This window comes from Oxyura jamaicensis, chromosome 18 (genome assembly GCF_011077185.1).
Source record: "Oxyura jamaicensis isolate SHBP4307 breed ruddy duck chromosome 18, BPBGC_Ojam_1.0, whole genome shotgun sequence".
Lineage (NCBI taxonomy): Eukaryota > Metazoa > Chordata > Aves > Anseriformes > Anatidae > Oxyura > Oxyura jamaicensis.
The window spans coordinates 8,494,838-8,515,800 of record NC_048910.1 but is presented as its reverse complement, the minus strand read 5'-3'; the positions used below and the strand labels follow the sequence as shown (position 1 = coordinate 8,515,800).

Genomic DNA, 20,963 nt, shown 5'->3' with positions numbered 1-20,963 from the left:
GATGAGGAGTGTTGCTTGGGTTAAGCCTTTAGGGTCATGCTTAAAAATGATTGCTAGGTACGTTTAATGTGGAACTGATTTTCTGTTCAGCCCCTGTGCAGTTTGGTGGGGCTGGGAGAGCCTGCGGTGCTGGCACTCTGCCTCAGGTGAGTGGAAAGGACCCTGCAGGGCTCAAACTGATAGCTCAGGTCCTGCAGGCCTGGACCAGTGTCAGATCTTCCTACTCAAGCATGCTTCTACAGCACATCAGGTTCAGTGATAGTACCTGCAAGTGTCTCGTGAAGGAGACACAGTATGGGCCAAGAACAGTTGATCTCCCATCCCAGCAGACAAGTATTTTGGGGAAGGGGAGCTGGAGGGTAGTGAGAGGCAGTACCAGCGCTGGGGAGCACAGCAGAGGAGTTCCCTGGAGGGAGTTGGGGCAGAAGGTGCAGAAATGTCTGGGTGAGACCCTGGCAGACGGTGGACATGAGAAGTGCCAGCTGCCTGGTGCTGAGCCCAGTCTCGGGGAGCAGGGGGCAGGTGTCTGGGGGCTAGAGAGCAGGAGGTGGCAGGGAGCTGCCAGCATGGGGACCTCCGCTCTGCTCGGCCTCCGTCTGCACCTCCCAGGTGCTGAGCATAGCCCAGAGGTGGACGAGGACTGAAATGTACATTTAAAGAAACGCTCACTGTGCCCCTGCTGAGGGAAAAGTGGGTTGAGGGATGTCAGCCTCGCGCCTTGTTTCATCAAGGGCAGAAACCTCCAAAAAGGGAATGAACTTTATTAGGGCTTGAAAACACTTATTTAGGCAGTGCTGGATTCCCAGGGGTATCATAGGCTTTTCCAATGGAGCCAGTAGAGACTTGGAGGAAATGAATACAAATGAGATGGGAAGGGACCACGAGGCAGATGCTTGGGGCGTGTGGGGCACCAGTGCCCCCCGTCCGGCTGTGCCCGCTGCCACCTCTCAGCCATGGCACAGCTCCAGCGTCCGAGCCTGCTCCTTGGCATTGGAGCGAGGGCACTTCTGCAGCTCGCCTGCATCCCACTTGTTACTAATGGCACACCTGGTGCCAAATAGGAGCTTTTCCAGTCCTAATCTGTGATTAACAAGGTTGTTAAAGTCATTCTCAGCTCTGCCGAAACCAAACAGAATTTTATATGACATATTGGGCAAAGGCGGTGTTTGAAGTAGTCTTTAATCTCAGTTCTGGTACTAAATCATATGTAAACAGTCACATTTTATCAGTTCAGCTACAAAGCAATTTATTTGTTAGTCTAATTTTAGTAACCTGTAGGTAATTCAATATCATTTGAAACAGGTTATATAGGAGGGAGCAGATCTAATTTTCCACTGGTAGAGCAGGTAAAGGAGTCCCCTGGTCCTGCCAAAGGCCCTCGCCTGTTTTCTGGATAGTTTCACTGATTTTAGAAAAGCTATTCCAAATGTGTGAGAAAGCCCAACGACTAGATGTGAGGCTTTGCAGGATCAAGGCCTGCCTTTGTGGATTTTTGGCAGTGTTGCTTGACATTGCAGTGCATTTTTTTGTAAGTGCTAGTGTTGTATCTATTTTTACTGCATTGTGCAATTAGACTTTTAGGACAGAGCTGTAACTATTGAACATTTTGCTGAAAGTTACCATATCAAGATGGAAGAGATAAGCAATATTTGCCTTTTAACCAGAGGAGAATATAATTGTGGTATCCCAGTCTCTGTGGCAAAGCATAATGAATGTTGGTGTTTTAGTGCAATTGCTTTCTGTTAGTGTGTTCACTCAGTTCGACCATGTAAGCTTTTATCAGCCTGATTTATTTCATGGGCATCCAAAGGTGGGGGCAGTCCCCGTGAATATAAATTTTAGATTAGATTAGCCAGTACTGTAGGATTTGATTTTTCTATTGAAAAAATTGTTCGGTGCTGGAAATGTGAAAGAAGTTGCCATGTGAAATCTGAAGAAGTGCAGAATATGAAGCTATTTCCCGTTGCACGAAGGCATTTTGAGATGATTTCTGAGTGAACATGACCGTAGTTCTACTGCTGCTTGGCGCTAACAGCTGAAGTAGGTTACAGGAGAAAAGGGCTGAAAGCCGATAGGCATTTATCTTAGTAAAGCAGAGCTCTGTCCAGGAATATTTAACACATCGAGTCTTTCCTCTCCTTACAGCACCTGGGGTTTCCAAGCGACTTTGTTGGGAGAAGGGGATTCTCAACAGCCTCCTGCGAAGGCATCGGGTTCTATTTCCTATTCCTGCTTCCAGCTAGACATTTAGAATCTGCTTCCTAACAGCCTGACCATGCATGCCTTAACTCCTATTTAACAGGCAAGCCTCATTGTGTTGTGGGGGAATTTCACCCTAAGTGCCCATCTTTTGTTTTTCTCTTGGGAAATTCAGACTGAATCAATGCCAAAGAAAGCTTAACTTTTTCCCTGATTTTCTGCCCAGCATCTTGCATGCTTGAATACTGGTCATACCCAGATCAGTATTAGCTCACGCTGGTAACTGAAATTTCCCCTCAAGGGATCCAAGTTGTGTGATCTAAAGTAGGAATGCCTTAATTTGGGTAGAATTGATCTAATCTGGGCTTCTGCAGTGTTTATAGCAGCGGGACTGACTTCTTGGTCATGCACACCCCTGTCCTTTACAGAGGCAATCTTTATAGAAAACATTTCTTCCGCCCTCCGACCCCCCTTATTATTTTTTTTTCAGTGCAGCCAGCTAAAGGCATTCCATTACCTGCCTGACTTGCATGCCTGTATTTGGGGAGGATTTTAGTTTAAAATGCTTTAAAGAATACTCTGAAATCATAACCTGCAAGGCTCTCACTTGGTTCACGTGGCGGGGAAATCTGGATACCAGGGCAGGAAAGGCCAATATGAAAAGAATAATGAGAGTCAATCGACTGTGAAATCCTTCTAGGAACAGGTGTAATTGTGATCGTAAACATTTGTGGGATATTTTACTACCAGCTTTAATCTCTGCAGAGGGGAATATTTAGAAGTAGGAGAACAAATGCAAAAGTAACTTCAAAGACTGAGTTAAAAGATCAGGAACATGAACCTCGGGTCCAGTCACCAAGCAGCTGAGCGGAGAGGGCTCTGCCGCTTTCTTTGATCCATCATTCTGCTCCAGGTTGGCACATCTGTGCCTCCAAGAGACCCCAAAGGAGGTCCGCAGGGTGGTGGTCACCCCAGGCAGAGCCCTTTCCAGCATGACCTTGTATTTTCCCATGAGTTCCATTTCTTTAATAAGATAACACAAATTGTGTAGCCACTGGGTCACAAACCCAAAGACAAGGAAGGGCAAAATTTTGCAGCTGTGGAACTGCCTGCTAGAGAAGGTGGCGCTGGGCTGGAGTGGCTCTTTGTGGAGGGAGGGACTAAAAAAGTAGGTGAAAAAGGTCATATTTCCTCATGGCTGGCGGAGGGCACAGGGCTTTCCTTTAATGAATGCACAGGAAATGTAAAAGCAAGCAAGGGTCTGAGAACTGCGCAAGGAAGTTTGATATGGGTTGAAAGTCCTTCCTGTGCTTAGGGCCAGCATCAGAAGCAAAATGGCATTGACGTTCCCCCGGAGCTCGGGTTTGCACAGGTCCCTGCAAAGGCCACTTTGCCGGGTGGATTTTTCCCACTGCCTTTAAGGAAACACAACTCATTGGTGATTTCAAAGAGGGAAAGCAAGAAGCTATAAAGCCAAACATGTAGGAAGCGCTATGGAGTGATAAGGAAGCCAGAATGGTAAATCAAAGCCTGAAGAGGAAGGAAGTGAAGGGGCATGCAAGTATAAATCTTTCTAAACAGAGCAAGGAGCTGGTGAGGCCTTCAGAGGGCTGTGAGTGGGGGGGAGTGAGTGGAGCTGCTGAATGAATTCCTTGACTTGATAAGCAAGGGGGAGCAGCGAAGGGTCACATAGTGCAAGGAGGACAGGGAAACAGTGTTTTTCTATGTGGGGAGAGAGAGGAGACATATTATTTAGAAGTTTTATGTGTGCAACCCAAGTAGACAGTTGGGAAATTATTAAAGTTGACAAGTCACCAATTTTAGACTAACTGCAACCTACAATTCCTGGTGTTGGCTTCTGGCCTTCATGTTTGAGAGATCCCTGGGAGAGTGCTGCTGTCTGAGGAGGGAGACACAGGAAGCATTGTCTCCTTATTTTAAAAAAGGAGTAAAACAACAACAACAATAATAAAAATACATTAGGCAAGTTGGAGCGAAAATATAGTAAAATTTACTAAAGGGCAGGCACTGGGCAATGTTAAAGGACCATTTGGCAGACAGCAAAGTGTCCCTCAGGACCCAGTGGTCTCACTTCTGAAATCTACATGGTACAGGCTGAAACAGCATTAAGAGTGCTCTGGGCTTGCACAGCACCAGCACCAAAGGTGTGGTTTTGGAGCGAGCTCAGAAGTGTTCCCACAGCACAGCCCCTCCGCAGAGCTGTGCCGCACCGGGGTTGCCCAGGTCACTCGGAGCCACCTGCACACCAGCTTCTTCCCCATTCCCCACTTCCAAGGAAAATGGCAAACACGTGCTAGCCTTAATGTCTTGGTTTTGTAAGTGCCCTGTGAGTTTAAATGCCAACAACCTCCGGTGTTTCACATCCACTCTGAGCTACTTGTTGGCAGCCCAAGCTGTGGCAGATGTTCATGGTGACAGGCATTGTCCAGTTGGTGCTTCCAGCTGCCCTGACCTCTTGGGGCTAGTGCTCCCGCTGCTCTGATGTACTGAGGGTCATCAGGAGCCATCTCGAGTGCTTTTCTTATGGTCAAAACCCTTGCTGTGGATTCAATCAAACTGCAGGATGGAAACCTTCGGACAGACACGCTTTCGCCCACATCCAGCACACATGGTGAGCTCTTGTCCTGTAGCTGCTGTGCCAATGGCAGGGGATGTGGGGAAGGAAGGCCTTTGCCAGGTTATTTTAGCTAAGCTAGTGTTTTCCAACTTTTTTTTTAATTATTATTATTATTTTAAATGTTTATGGAGCTCAAAACATTTGACACTGGAGGTTTGAACCCTTTTACAGGAAACCTAAGCCTATTTAGCACCTCCTTGCTCATGTAAATTCTTAGGTGCTTTTTACAGATCTATAGAAAGAGACTGTGTGCCCAAAGGGCCCATAGCTCAGCCCCCTGCTTTAATGAAGCTGTTGGTGCTCATAGCCTTTTATTTTAATAAGCTGTGTGACAATGAAGACAAGCAAAGAGAGACAGATACAGTACTGCAAGCTCTTCTCACCTTCAAGAAATTAGGAATACTTTTAATTTAGACAAGAATTTCAATAGGGTTCCCAAGACTGATGTCCCACTAAAGAGCGGAGGCACAAGGCTCCTCTTGTGAGGTGTCACGTTACCCAGGAGACAGACTGAGCAACTGAGAAATTTTGCAAGTTTTTGAAAAAGAGATTTATATATAAATGTGTTACGGGAAAAAATACCTCTGGTTATACACATGGTAATTCTTCTGTCTTACTTTGTTTGCTATCTTTCTTTCGTTATTGTTTTAAAAGATTTAAAGGAATTTAATTAAAAAGGCAGTTTAACTACCCTCTTTTTTTCCAGATAACAAACACTAAAATAAAATGAAGTGAAATATTGGAGAGCCTGCTTTATACCCCTTTTAAAACCAAACACAAAAGCCAAATGAGATCATACGGTTTATTAGGCAAGATATTTCCAGTAAAGATGGGGAAGTGCTCCTGCCACTGTACAAGGAACTGCTGAACCTTTGTCTGGAAAGTTGCAGTCAGTTCCCATCATCTGTCTTTGGGAAGGATATGTCCAGGCAGAACTCAGAAGACGACTGGAACAACGGGTGATGCTTACATGGAATAACCAAGAGCATGGGTCGTTCGGCATAGCAGAGCTGCAGTGAGAGCACTGTCCTCTGTAGGTGCAACAGAAGGAAGAATATGACATAAATGAAAGGAAATTGTTGGTCGTCAGAATTATATAAACTGTTGTGGAATACATTTATGCTGGAGGAGAGGTCTGGGCCTCAGAGCAACATGGTTTTCTAAACCTTGCATTTGGACAGCAGGGTCAGGGTCCTGTTGCATAACCCATATGCGAAAGGGATTGCACGTGATGCTGCGAAAACACAGTCTGGCTGCAGTGCTCATCTCCAGTCCCATATGCTCCTAGAATACCAATAATTTCTTCCACTAGCCTGGTATTCCGTAGGCAACTGTCTAGCTGTGATCTTCCAGAGAGCCACAAGCAGGCTTTATTATTTAGGTTTTAGCTCAGCTATAATACATCATTTATAAAAAGCCCTGCCGTGCTAAGCTGCATTCAGTAGCATGGCAACATCCAGTGTATATATTTGGCTGTGCTCTGCTTTGTCTTTTGTTAGCTTTGATGTCAGCAGGTAAGTGATCAGAGGGGCCCAAGACCTGCTGGTGCTGGGATGCCTTGCGTAGAGGCTGTCTCAGCTTTACATCTTGCGCAGACCTGGTGTTGCCACGTTCCTCACCAGTGCCCGGCACGCTGCTATCGATGCATCTCCGCTGGAATGAGCAGATGCTGCTTTGCTCCAGACTGCAGGTGTCCATGCTCTGCTTTTCTGCAGTTTCCTTCTGTGGAAAACTTCATCTGCTGGGACTCCTGTGCTGCGAACCGTGGCTTGCCCTGCACCGCCTTCCCATTTCAAAATGCATTTTGAAGCTTCAGCTGCAGTCATCTGGGTGCAGGTAACTGGGGGTGCAAACACCACGGTCACTAAAGGGGGAAACCCCAGCCCTACGGCCGGTAATGGAGCTCTCCATGGCATTGTGCTGAGACTGCAGCTTATCCAGCTGTCTGGATAAGGGGATGCAGGAGCCACAGCAGCGAGCTTTATGGCCAGCGTATAAGTCAGCGAGGCCTCCGTTGCCTCCAGTGGAGATGGCAATCTGGCTCTTCTCCTGGTGGCTGCTGTAGTGATAACCATGTGCTCAGCCCCTGAGCTCAGCCCTCTGGCAGGATACGTGCAGGGACCCCCAGGTTCATCCCACTTACTACCAATAGCTGCAGTCTGGGACTGGGGCTGCAGGAAGGGCAGGGACCCGTGGGGCTGCTCAGCAGTACCAAGAGCCGCTGAGCGTGGTGCAGCAGGGCTGTGCTGAGCACGGGGGCTGCCTCGGTCAGGGGCTCCCCGCGGGACCCTTCTCGCGCAGGAGGCAGCGAGCGGAGCCAAGACAGCAGCGTCAGGTGTCAGGTGTCTGTCTGAGCCTCCCACCAGCAAGGTCTCCATCTAAATCAACAGGAGCTCTCTGGACTTCGAACCATGGCGGGTGGATATTTTTAGAAGCCAATCAATCAGTGGTGACTGTTCAAGTTCAGGCAAGTCAAACACAGCTTGCAAAGTTACACAGAAGCACTGTGTGTCGTGGAAAGGTTGGTGAGCCTGCTTATTTGACAAGCTGTGCCAAATCCAGGAGCTACCAGAGCCCAGTTCTTTTTAGAGAGTTATCTATAAGAAGTAGAAGTATAAACAGGCTGTGGATTGTAAAACACATACTTTTTTAATTGAAGCAATAAATTACTGTTTGCGCTTCCACAGAAGCCTTCTTTCAAGATGCTAAGTATGCTTCCAAGCCTGAACAGCCCTAGGTTGAGGGTTTGTCATCCTGGCCCATTTGCAGGTGAGAAGACGGAGGCACAGAAGCGTGTAGGTGCTGCTGAGGTACCCCAGAGCCTCAGAAGAGCAGTGCTGGGCTGCAGCAGTGCTGGACGAAGTGAACAAACACGTGTGCCCTGGTTTCCCCCGTCACAATCTGATTAGCTGCAACCGCAGGGACAGGGTTAGGTCACCCCTGGGGCTCTGAAGGGCAGCAGAAGGTTGGCTTTTTGGTGGCCCTGCTACATGGTAGTAGCAGCTGAAGCCCTTGCAGATGTTTCTTCAAAGAGCATGAGCTAGGAATTGGTAACACTGAGTAAAGAGAGGGTGTATGAATGTAGTGTGTAGGAAAAAAAGAAATCATACCAATGAATCATACTGCTTGGTGAAAAATGTAGAGGCTTGGTACTTCTGGGGAAGCAGGAACAGCCTGGCCTCAGACTGGACCACTACAACCAGACACCAACAGTCAGTGAGCAGATCAGAAAATGTTGGTGTTCTGATTTTCAGAGCCTCAGTTTGTCCATCTTGAAAATGGGCTTGAGGTGTTCCAATGTCATTACCCATGGAGAAAAGAACCAGTGGTTCTGGCCCTGTCTGCTTCTCTGCTGCTTCTGGCCCTTCCCTCCGTCGTTGCAAGGCCTCTGCTCCAGAGCGCCTCGTTGCAGCCTTTGCACAGCTGCACAAAATGTAGAACACAATCTGATTCTCAAATTGGGCTTAACTCGTACGTTCAGTGCCAGCTGGAGGGGCCTGCTGAGTTTTTGCTGATGCATCAGAAATATATTTTTAGGAAGGTTTCTCTATAATTATCACATTATAGCTCCTTCTGGATCACTCAGAGTATAGTAAACAATTGCTATACTTGTTAGAGGTCATGAATACAGAAAAACATTCCTCTGTGTGAGGTCTGCTGTTAAATAATAACTTGTCGCTTCATGGTGTGGGGGGGTGAATGACCTCAAAGGGACGTGCTGACATTGTTCAAGCCAGTGATCCAGTTCCTGTAATTTACATCGCTTTCTTAAAGCTGCTGCTCTGCACAGGAACAATAGATGTGCCGGGGGACAGCTGTCACCCCGCTGCAGCTCCTGTCGTTGCACGTTGATCCCCTCGCTCTTTCCTCTGTTGCCCGTTTTGCAGTGGGATGCAGGTACCCTCACCACCAGGGGTCGGCCCCAGGGATGATGGGCAGCTGGGTGAGGAAGGTGGTGAGCATCACTTGTACAGGGTGCAGCTCCAGGCAGAAAGGGGAAGCGAGTGCAAGAGAAGGTGATCAGAGAAAAGGATTATGAACGAGTAATTTCATGATCAGAGGGTCTAATGAGCAGCGTTTACCCTTGTGGCGTCTGCTGTCTGGTGCAGAGGGAGCATCGCTGCTGCCTTCTCCGCAGGGGATACTAATGGTGTCTGTGTCCTCCATCCGTCATCTCCAGTGCCTGTCTGGGAACTTCAGGGCTTTGAAAATCCTTCTCTCTGTCTCCTTGAAATTGTCTGACGTGCTCAAGAGCTACTTTTATACACACGTTGTGCTCACATGACACTCCATGTAAAGCTTCGTTTCCTTAGGAAATCCAGGCTTTCTAATAATCACCTCGCCACTTGCCCAGGCGTAACATGCAGTTGTGGTTTTCATGGTACAGAAGAAATGTGAGGATCCAGCTGTGGCTAAAATCAGTTAACAAAATGGGCAAAATAGCAATCCCAGAGCCCTTGGAGTCTGTTCTCAAGGCCAGGGAAGGAACCAAGAAATCAGATGGAGCTACAGAAGCTGGGACAGAGAAGCGAGCACTGGCCCACACAGGTGACAGATGTCTCATTGCTGACATCTCACAGTCCCTCCCTATGGCGGGGGGATATACCCTGTGCTATGTGATCAAAAGAAAATTATGTCTTGGCAAAAAATTTTATGGATTCAGTCAGGAAGGAGCGCAGCAGGGATGCATAGGAGCTGACTGCGGTATTTCAAAGTCTTTCTAGAAGCCATGGGATGAAATCTTCCGTGGTGCTGCAGGCAACAAGTCACCAGCTCCAGCTCTCCAAACTTCGCTGTCGCACTGTCTCCACGATATTCACGCAGAAGAGGCTGACTGGAGGGAAGGGCAGTCTCCATACTCAGCCCCCTTGCTTGTCTTGGGTTGTGTTGCATGCTCCGTGTTGTTTTAATGTAGTTCCTAGTATTTAATGCATTTTTATTGCTTTCTCTAATAACACCAACTGAGCACTAGGAGCCAAACTAAACAAGCCATACCAATAAGCCCCACGTTTCACGTCAACCAGCAAAGCGGATGCCTCTTCCCTTCTTCCAGCCTGGCTGTGCAAGTCGAGGCCCTCACTGTTCCTCAGGGCACGGGAAGCAATGGCTGCTGCGGTGTGGGGGAGGCAGAGCTGGGGTAGCAGTCCTGCTGCGGGTGCAGAAGCGGCTGTGTGCCCCCGCCATCTCCCCTCGTGCACCAGTCTTGTTGGTCTCGAGGTGGAAGTCAGACGCGGTGAGAGGCTGGCTGTTCCCGGGCTGTGGTGTGGCAGCTCGTCTCATGGGCATCATCAATTGGGTCTTGTTTTTGTGAGGCCGTAAGCACCTCTAAATCCTTTACCATCAGTGGAGGCTGGAGTTCACGTTCTGCATCGCTGAAAGTCTTTCCATGAAATTAAAAAAACAACCCCAAACCTGCTCCCCTGGTGCTGATCAGTGGTGTGGTGTTGACGTAAGTGTACTGGAGTTTCACTTACAGCAGCTGGGTAGCTGGCACTTTTATGGACTTTTTTTTTTTTTTTTTTATTTCTCTCTCTGTCTTTTGCAAAATATTCCTGAAGTTTTTTTTCTTTCTGTTTGCTTTTCCCCTACAAGCCCTAGCCTTCAAGTCTGTCCTCTTAGCACTGCTTCCTGTTGTTCTCTGTGATCTCCCTTGTTCCATCTTCTCTTCTCTGGTTTCCTCCCTTTCATTTTACCCTTTCCTTTTTTTTTTTTGCTCAGACTGGCTCAGCCCATCCTCCCAAAGGGGAAGCGTATCTGTTTCATTGCCCTGTCTCCATTTCCCTCCCAGCCCCACAGCTGTTCCCATTCCTACAGGCCCCTCTCCTGCTCAGAGCACCGTCCGCGTCCAACCCCTTTCCTCCATCACTGGAGGTCAACAACAGAGAAAACAGAAAATGAACCAGAAGGGGAATATTACAGCCAAGAATGATTGTTCCTGCAAGATGCCAAGTATTGTCTCACCAGCGTTAGCCTGGACCGCTTTCATCTGGCTGGATGGGCTGAACCCACCATCTCCAGCACAGACACACTGCGTGCGATGTTTCATGCCACACAATCTGTCATTGCTCCTGAGGAATTTTAGCCTTTCATGCTGCCCAAGCCTGAAAGCTGTGACTCCGCAGTGAGGATGTGGTGAGGTGCGAATGTACGCTTTGTTTCCAAGTTCCTCTTCTTCCCCCGTGCGCTGCGCTTCAGCAGCAAAGCAGCAGGCACCTGTAGCTGCAGCTCTCTGTGCGTTGGCCCACGTAATTACACATTTTCTAGTTGTGCTCAGTCAAAAGCAATCACGGAGCTACAATCTCAGCTGGGACAGAAACTAATCTAACAAGTTGGCTCGTGCACAATTACAGTAGATACATTCTGCCACTAATTTGTTCTGCCACCCCTTTGCCCTCCTGCGTGGAACACGCTGCGGGGACAAATGAACCCAGAGCACGGCTCATCTGTGTTACCTGTCTGCCTGCTCTGCTGGGGTGAGTGAAAGGCCCAGCTTAAAGGGGTTTTCACTCCAGAGGGAACTGGGCTGCATTTGGGCTGCAGTCTGCATATCTGCCTCAGAAATCGTATGACCCCTGCCTCAGGCATCTTTTTCAGAATTAGGGAATTATCAAATCTGGAAGGAGAACAAGCACAGGCGGATCTGCCAGCAAGTAAGTGAAAACCTAATACAGCCCAAAGCCACTTCATGTGCAGCCCACTCAGTGGCACCGAGCCCCCAGAAGCGCCGTTTCACTCGCTCCCTGACTGTGATCACATCTCCTATCCCTTCCCCTTCCCTTCCCCTTGCCTCTCCTTGTAATCCAGTCAAGGCTTTGCCTTGCTCAGCAACAAAGAAAATGTCTTCAAAAACCTCTTCACCCTGATACAGCAGGAGACTGTGACAGATACAGTCACGGCTGGGGAACGAGTGCGGCAGCAGCGCTGAGCTGGCTGTGCCATCATTGTTCTCTGCTGCAAACTGGAAGTGACCGAGAGAAGGACAGCGCAGTCTGTAACGACCCCCCTGGGACCTGCGTGAACCTTCGGTGTTGCAGGATATGCACAATAGTCAAGGCTGGCAGTTTTTTTCCATGAAGATAATGACAAAATCCCTCATCTGAATTTGGTCCCACTATCTAGCACTTTCACAGCGATTTCTCGCTGGTGGCTGACACTTGAACAGTGGGTTTTAAAAACCCAAGTAAGGAAACGGGAGGGGAACATGTCAACTTCCAGGGCAAATGCAGGATGTGTTGGAAAAGAAAGAACGATACGGTGCTCGCCTCCAGGTCAGTCCTGCTAAGTTTGACTCTCATGGGGATAGTTAAACAACCTCTTAAGGAGTTCTTCTTGTTAGGGTTCGTTACAGAGCAGTCAGAGGGCATTTCCCTGCAACCACTGATTGCTCTCGCAGGGGCGCTCTCCCTGTACGTGGCGCAGACCGCAGCACTCTGGTACCTCCCGGTGTAGCAAATGCTACAGAGGACAACTTTGAAGTGGCCGTCAGCATTTCCAGGGGCAGGTATGTATGGAAGTGAGATGAAGAAAAAGTCAAAGGATGCTCTTTGTTTGCATTACTTCTTGGAAATGTAGATTATTGAATTCAAAAAAATTTTGAGTTGCACAACACAAACACTCCACTTCTATGTCATAACGATACTCTGGCAAGCTCAACAGCCCATACAAAATGCCCCCTCTGCTTATAGTATTTAATTGTTTCAGCCTTCGATAAAGCATCTATTACAGCCTGTTGTACATTTTAAAGCATTTCTTGCTAATGGATTTTCACAATGTGGTTTAAGGGATGTTGTTATTAATAAATGTAACTGCACTGAATAGTAACCTGATAAAGATGAAAGAGACATTTATGAATTCCACTTCCCTTCCAGCTGCTGCTAGGAATATTCCCTCCTTCAAAATACATTGCATTCACTCTTGATTTCTTTTTTGTTAAAACCAGACTGCTATATTGTGACTTTATATAGAGAATATTAGTGGAGTTGGACCAGTTGTGAACTCATCTGTGGTGGTAAAAATCCAGTTCTTCTCAGCATACTGGGGACGTTTCCTCACTGTAAGGGCAAACAGGGCTGGCCCAGGTATCCCATGCAGATATTAGAACTAGTGTGGAAGTTTAAAGGCAGTTTGGCTTTGGCACAGTTGTTTTTTTCTGTCCATGCTAGATAGCCGATTTTTGCTAACGGACTGTTCTCCATTACGTTATCATTACAACGCCTTCGCTGTGTATAAATCAGAGACTTAGGCTCAGTACCGAACAGCGTGTGATTGGCCCCAGTTAAGCAGGAAACATGGAATGGCTAGAGGCTGGTATCTACCACAAAAATGGCTCTGTAAGCGCTCGTGCCACACAATAATTGGACTGCAACATAAAACTGTCATAGGGCTAAACAAGGACAATTGTGAGGAGGAATGTTAGAAGAAAAAGAGAAAAAAGAAAGAAAAGAAAAGAAAAAAGAAACTTTATTCTTAGAAGAGAGCTTAGCTTTATAGAGATTGGTGTTGTTAGCACAGGAGACAGGTATTAATCACAGGAAAATTTGTTTTCATTCGTAGCAGACAGCTGGTTCTCTTGACAAATAAGAAAAAAATGATTTTCTGGATTGAGCTTCTAGTTAAGGATGGCGAGGTCCAGATGCAGAAATAGAAAGGACCAGAAGGCAGCCTGAAGCTGGAAGGTGCTGAGACACAAGGGCCCTGCTCCTACCTCTCAGTTTCCTGCAATGTGACACAGTACAGCCACTTCTCTTTTCCATGGAGCTCTTCAACCTCCCACTTTCTGTGAATCTTCTTTGTTAGCTTTTTTCAAGGGCTGAGACTTCCTTGTACCTTGTGTTAGTACTGCATGCAGCTTCTCCAGATGCTATGGTAATACCTTCAAAACTAATAGGCAGTCTGCCACCCAGCTCATTCTTTTGTGAAGCTGCACATCCTTGTGAATAGGCTGCTAAGGGATTTATAGATAAAGCAGTAGCATGGATCTGCTTCTGATCTTTCGTATAAATCAAGGGTAAATTCAATGAAATTTGGCAGGAATACAATGGGTATTTCTTGCAGAGGAACTGAGACATTCTGTTCAAAATACAAGAACACTACTTACGATAAAGTTTATAATACAAGACAAGAAAGTGGTGTGATAGCTTGGCTGCTGGTGCCTTGCACTAGATTTCTCCCTTGGGGTGACTGTATTACCTTATAATCAGTCAGTTTTTCTGGACTGATTTCCTTGCATAGTAGGCTATAAATAATCATTGGTATTGCAAGGAGGCTGTGAGTTCCTGAACAACCGTGACAAAATTCTTAATGTGTCAGTTACTGATGCAATGCATCTGTTTTTGTAATTATTTTAATTATGTTTTGTACACAAAGGAAAGAATACAAAACTTTTTTTTAATTATTTTTTTTTTCCTAGATTCATGGGCTAATTGGAGGATAGCCCACCTGTGGCTGCATCTGTGTATGTAAATCCTTTGTCTGGACTAACGTGATAGTCAGTGGTAAGCACTTGTTCATACAGTTGAGCAATGTAAGACCCTAGCCCCTACATACTCTCTGAAGACAACACTGACGTGTTACCAGCATCCCAGGGGGCACATCTTATTACTGGAGGAAGACTCTCAGCAATGAAAACGCAGTTTTATCCTTCTGAAAGTGTCCCTTGCCTAAGTCAGCCAAGCATCCAGAAGCACTTACTCTGAGTGATGCATCATTAATATTCTGCTAACTTGCTAAGCATGTGAGACAGACCCAGTCTTTCCAGAGGTCTCAATCTCTACCGTGCTCAAGGGTTGCTACCCCCATTTCTTTTGGCCCAGCCATGGTCTTACAGACACCCAGAGCCTGACAAGCTGCAATTTCAATGAAGCAAACGGACTTAAAAGATAAGGTATTGATGTAAGAGAGATGAGTCAGGCCTGTGGGCAGAATCCCATTGATTTCAGTGAAAACAGTCAGGGTTGTGGTCACTGTCATATAGGTCCAGGAGCAGACTGCGTTAAGTCTGTTACCAGGTGCCCAGCTCAGTCACTGTGTGCTACGGGAAGGGAACGCAGCTACCTGAGCTTGGGTGCTGAGTGCTGCTGGGTGGTCCAAAACACACATTGCCAAAGTGAGCTTATTTCCTCTTGCAGATACAGTCCAAAGAGCTCATGAGGCAGTCTGCGCTCCTCCTCTGCCTCTCCCAAAAGGAATGCAGGTCTTGACCACACACATGGCTGATACAGGACCTTGACCTTGAACTTTGTGCCTTGGACATCAGCTTTGTGAGCCTTTAGACAGCCCTTCTGCAGCTGTGTCAGGCCACACACAGTCACAGGTCTCTGCTGGGAGGTGACAGGCACAAAGCTGGCACTGGCTCTGTGAATACTTCTCTGCAAAGTCAAACAGGTGAGCGTTCTCCACTGGTGGCCAAAGTGCTTTTGTTTGCCTTAACTCTAGCCTTGAACAGGAGAGCAGTGTGTGTGCAGCTGGCACTGGTCTCAGGAGGCAGTGATCACCTGCAGCTCCTCCTAAGCTCATTCACACAGTGTAAAAATTGTTCTGATGTCTGGCTCTCCAGTAGCCAAGAGGCCTGTGGAGTCAGTGCGGAAGCAGAGTGAACTGGTGTCTTTCTGATCTGATATCACTGACAGGCTGTGTTTCGCTCTCCTGAGCTCCATTTATAATACCAGCTAGAAAGGCTTTCCAGGACAAATGGAAATGTGGCCCTTGGACTTGTAATTATGTACACAAACAAGCCTCAGGCATGCAGGATCTGGGCTATTTGTCCAGTGTGCTCTGTGCTTCTGAGGATGCTCTGCTGCCTTTTCACTAGAGAGTAAAAGCAGTTTTGTGCCCAACAAGTGACAGGTTTCCTCTAACCCTGCCTCTTTTTTTTTCTTTTGGGGGGGGGAGCTCCTCTGCTGACTTCCCCTGCAAAGGGGGAGCAAAGGGGTGGTGCCGCCTGTGGGTTTTACCTGGACACCATCCCTTTAATGTGGAGTTGTGTTTTTCTTTCAAGGCCAAAAATAAATGCTAGTGAAAGAATAAACAGATGTGGAAAGAAGGCTTGGACACTTGGAAGACAAGACTGCTTTGTGTCTCCCAAAGCCATAAGCCTGTTCACAAGGAGGTTACTCTTTCAGAAAACCCCAAGTCCTGTGATGCTGCCCAGGTCAGTAGGTGCCCAGCAGAGCAGGGGGCATTCCAGGCAGACCTGCCCTGGGAAAGGGACATATCTGCTCCCCTTCGGAAGAGAGGAGAGGGAAGGAGAGAAATTTACTCTGCTCTGCCACTTAATCTCTTTCTACAGGGTTTGAACATGCACCAGTTCGACAGCAGAAGACAGCTTCCATCTGTCTCGGATGTGGCTGTGGTGCTGTGGTTGCATCCTTTGCAGGCTGACTTGGGAAGCAGGCAGTGCTGCTGCCTTCTGCAGCTGAGGCAGCAGGTAAAGTGAGGACACGTTCACATGCAGGGTCCCAGAGCGCTTCTCAAGGGAGCGCGGAAAGTGAGTGGGTGGCTACGTAGGCAACTACTAAAGTTCAAATCCCCCTTTCAATGTCCTACGTGGCAGTAAGGCCAGGATTTTAAATCCTTTGCATTCTTCAGAAGTGTCTTGTGCACAGGGTTCCTCTCTTCTTGTGTCAGCCTCGTGCCAGCAGCCCGTGCTAGGCCTTTGCTACCTGCCTTGGCTGCATGACCGCGACAAGGCGCTCGGCAGTGCGGATGCGCTTTGCTGCCTGCAGGAACCAGACAGAATTCAAAGCAAGCAGCTTGGCGCAGACACCTTGTTTTCCGGTAAGCAAAGTTAAACTGCTGCAGTGATCTCAGTGGGGTTAGGGAGCTTTAGACTTTACTTTAGGGACTTAACTAAATCTTCACTGAGTGCAGTACCTTTTGAAATGTGACCTTTAGGCTCTTTATGTCTCAGCTGTTGTAGAATGAAAACCCCAGTTAATATTGAGACGTGTTAAGGTGATACAGAATCTCTCTCACACACAAAGGGAAGTGCAGTTCTTTTTCTGTCTCTAAAGCACCAAGTTGTGAGTCAGCCAAAGCCTCTGAAGACTGCTTAATAAACAGGAGCTTTTACAGGCACCTCATTAGGGCTGAATCTTCAGCACCGTCTGTAGTCACACACCTAAACATACTCATCTCAAAAAGGGCAAATACTGGGAAATTAAGGGAACTAATTCGTGGAATCAACTGCACTGAATAGCTTATGAGTTGAATGTGAAACTGGATTCCAAAACTAGCTGAAACACGCAGGACAAACCCTGAAGGGAAACACTCCAAACCCAGTGGGATAAATAACCAGCCCCAGACACATGGGGGGGAGTTAACTGACAGCAGGCAGGGAACGGGCAGAAGGTCTGACTGGCAAGAGGGTATTTGGTTCGCATGCAGCTAGGGACTAAAATCAGATGTCTGGAGGGGAACTGCTACAGGGAACGACCATCTGCTTTGCTCTTTGATGGAGCCCATCATTCCTGCCACGGGGCTGACTAAGCAGCTTACCCAGCAGGTCCTGAGCAGCCGCTGTTCCAGGGACACGTTCAGTCCGGCAGTTCAGGACCTGCTTTAGGAGTTACTCTGTCATTGCCACAAGGGCGGCATCAGAGAAGAGTGGTGGAGCAGAAGACTGGAGGCAGCATTTGCCTCAGTCATCCGATTTTAATTTGCTGAGGTCAGGAAATATAGGGGTAGAATGAAAAATGTCAGAAGTAAAATTGTGAACTAGACTTTGAAAAGGAAATTAGAACAGATGGCACAAGGTTTCAGCTAGAGAAATAAAAAGAGGAGAAATGTGGTCATTATGTAGTAGTGAGAATGGGGTTGAGATTAGACCAGTCTGCGTATGGTCTAAAAATGAATTAAAAACACTTTGCCTACATTTTCAGTAGAGATGATCATATTGAGCAGCGGGGCAAAGACAGGATTTCTAGTGGGAACATACATAAAGGAATGAAAATTGTCACATGTAAGATGGAAGGAAAACCTTAAAGAATTCAGTGTGCTCAGATGAAGGTGCACTGGCAGATTTCCATCCCAGGATTTGGAAAGAACTGGCACATTAAATGAGTTCAGCTTAACCTGATACTTCTCTTTGATGACTGCTTTTTTTTCTAGACAAATGAAATACAGGTGATTTACTCTATCCAGACTTGAGTGAAGAATCTGATATTACACCACAGGGGAAATTACTAGTTGAAGTTGAGAAGATGGGGATTAGTGTGGATGGTGAACACAAAACTGCTAAAGCTCTGAGGAAAGGGGAGCTCTGAGGAGAGGGGAAATGCCGGACAGAGGCAGTTAATAAGTGGAACTCCTCAAAGGTCAGCGTTGAGCTCAGCCTTGCTTGTTTCGTTAAAGACTCTGGAATAGCAGTAGGAATGTAGTAAAGAAATCTGCTGAGGACACAGGATTTTTTAAAACAAAGGAGGATCAGAACATCAATCAGCAATAACTGAATGACAGAATTTATCTGAAATAGAATAGAGAAAGTATAAAGATATGCAATTAGAAATTAATAACTAGAATATCGCATTACTCACTTGAAAATGACAAAAGTAGGGTGATGGAAAAAAACACAGTGAATTACTTGCTCCCAGGGATAACTGTGAACCACCAATCTGATATGGAAAGGCAAACACAATCCTAGAAGATACAGGTTCACTCATGTTCAGGGAAGATTAGCAGGTACAGAGAAGGGCATTGAGGATGATCAGAGGGTTTAGAACAAGAGAAGACTAGAAGAGTTTCATTTGTTTAGTTTCTCAAAACAAAGACTAGAGGAGATAGGATTGTTTTCAGTAAATACATCTGATAGGTAAAGATCAGAGAAAAAAGAGAATTGTTTAAACTAAGTTATGATGCTGGCACAAGAACAAATGATATTAAGGCTGAAAATTTTAAATGAAGTGCTGGAGTAGCCTGCCAAAAAGCATGATATAATGTAATTGACTGTAATAGTGGGCGACTGGATCGGTAATCCAGAGCCCTGTGTTCCTAGATAACTTCTTTTTGGGAAAGGAGTCAGTCACGGTGGTTAAATGCAGGGAATTGAAAGGAACAGCCCAGACCACCACAAATGTGTTCCCAGTGATGGAGCAGTGTGGTAAGTGACTGGGACTCACATGGCACCTACCAAGTAGTGATCTCTTAGTAGGAAAACTAGGCCAAAATGTGTGCAGTGACGTGCTAGATGTATGCCACTGAAGCAGTTTGCTGTGAGTTTGAGCTCTTGCTTTTTATCCCAAAATGTGACCATCTTTCACTTCTCAAGCCTGGCTACATGGTTGAAAGAACATCTTCAGGATTTGCTGTCCTGACACCGGTGGTCATTGCCTTGCCTCCATGCAGCCTCGGTGGCTGTCCCCGGGGAGCTGGAAGCAGGCGATGCGCTCAGCTCCCTGCTCTGTCCCCTGGCCCTCTCTTTATCTGATGTCCTCTTTGTCAAAAGGCCTGGGCAAGAGATAATGCTGTACATCTTCAAAGAGAAACATGCAGACAACAGAGTTTTGGCAAAGTGCGTACTTCTTAAATGAGACTTGTTGAGGGATACATGCCACAGTACTGCCCATATGGCTGCCCTGACCTCAGGGCACTGAGCCGCAGTGCCTGGGCCCCTCAGGAGGGCTGGGAGCGACAGCCAGTGCCAGTGACCAGGGCCAGGGGTTCTCAGGGCTGCCCTGCTCTCAGTACAGGGCTAGGCTGCGAGCCCCACACTACTTATGCAAGAGCAAGGCTGGAAATGGGGGGAAAAAAGGAGGCCAAGCTTTTTATTTTCAACGGCTAAAGTGAGGGCCTTCCCTCTTCCTCCCTGAATGGGAACTGGCAAACTCAGCTCTTTAATGGTACAAGCTCATCTCAGCCTTGCCTATAAATAGATAAATGAGATTCCTCCTGTCCCAGTGAGTAATTCTGACATCCTCCCTTTGCCTTGCAGAGAGCTGAGTCACAGGCACTCTGCACTCCAGTCCCTGCATTACTTACATGGTCTCAAAGGAAATTTTAACACATCCAATGAATCATCAGGGATTGGATCATGTTTAAAGTTATTCCATTGGCATTTCCCTTCTATTGTAGCAAGTCTGCCAACACTTAAAAACTTCAGCTAATCTGGACTCAAAATGCATTGAGGAAATAGCATGTTGACATATACAGCTACCAATACAAATAACTTTAAAAGTCCTCCTAAATCTGCATCAATAAGCAAACAACCCTTAGTGGATTCCTTTAGCACTTTGGGCCTGCTAATTTTGTCAGACTGCCTCTTTGTTTTGTAGCTGCTTATTTAAAGGAACTCAAAGTTTGAAATGTTTTAATATTCAGTCTTTAGGCCCCTAATTTAATCTCCTGCAGGTTTCCTGCCAAAATATTATTTGCACTGAGATGAAGCTTGCAGCCCCATGCTCATTCTCTCACAGAGACGCACACATTCCTGTTCTTACCCATGATAAAAATAAAATGCCTGCAAAGCAGAGACAAAACCAGAGTGGTGTTAAGTACAGAACCCAGGGCATTAATATGCTGGCTGTACAAGGCACTGAGCTCCAGCCTGAAGCAATATCTCCTGATGGGGCATTTTCACTTGTTGCCCTTCTTTCTCCCATTTGGTGAAGGGTAGTTTGATCAGTTTTGAGGGAACACAGCATCTGAAGTCAGAATATGTCTCTCTCTGCCTCAGAAAACATCTGGAAGAGTGGAAAATTCTCCAGCAGAATTTGGGAACTGTGAAACAAATATAAAAATATTTCTCTCTGTTGGTTTTCTGGCTTGCCTTTCTGCATCTTAAAACTGGTTGGGACATTTCACTCATTATTACCAGATTCTCTGTTTCAATGAACAAGAAATGCTAACATTTTGCTGGTTTGCTGCTATGGTTTAGTATTCTGAGACCTAAAACCTGGCTTGCTCTTTTGATAACCGTAGGAAATCTGTGTCTTATTTAAATAACATTTTTCTAGTACCTTTTCATCAAGCAATTCTCAGCCTGTGCATAGATTGTTAACAAGCGTTTGTTCAACACATTCCAGCATGAGCTGCAGTCTCTCCGTGAGATACTGTGTCTTCTGCGCCGAGGCTCATTGGTTTATTTATCAGCCCAGCACAGCCTCGTTTGCCAGTTTCCTGCCAGCTGTTACTA

General features: G+C 46.6%; 1 long non-coding RNA gene across 8 annotated transcripts in view; it reads left to right on the top strand.

Moving 5' to 3' along the window:
* The window catches only part of LOC118175667, a 66,704-nt gene that overhangs the window by 37,298 nt on the left and 8,443 nt on the right, over nt 1–20,963 (top strand). For 5 of the 8 annotated variants that reach the window (XR_004755070.1, XR_004755073.1, XR_004755075.1 and 2 more), the window contains 3 exons: nt 14,965–15,220; nt 15,834–15,986; nt 16,125–16,262. This is a non-coding gene — a long non-coding RNA (uncharacterized LOC118175667). Of the gene's footprint in view, nt 1–14,964; nt 15,221–15,833; nt 15,987–16,124; nt 16,268–17,944; nt 18,151–19,100; nt 19,429–20,963 lie in introns of those variants that run through there. The other 3 variants (XR_004755071.1, XR_004755072.1, XR_004755069.1) reach the window with 3 other exon arrangements.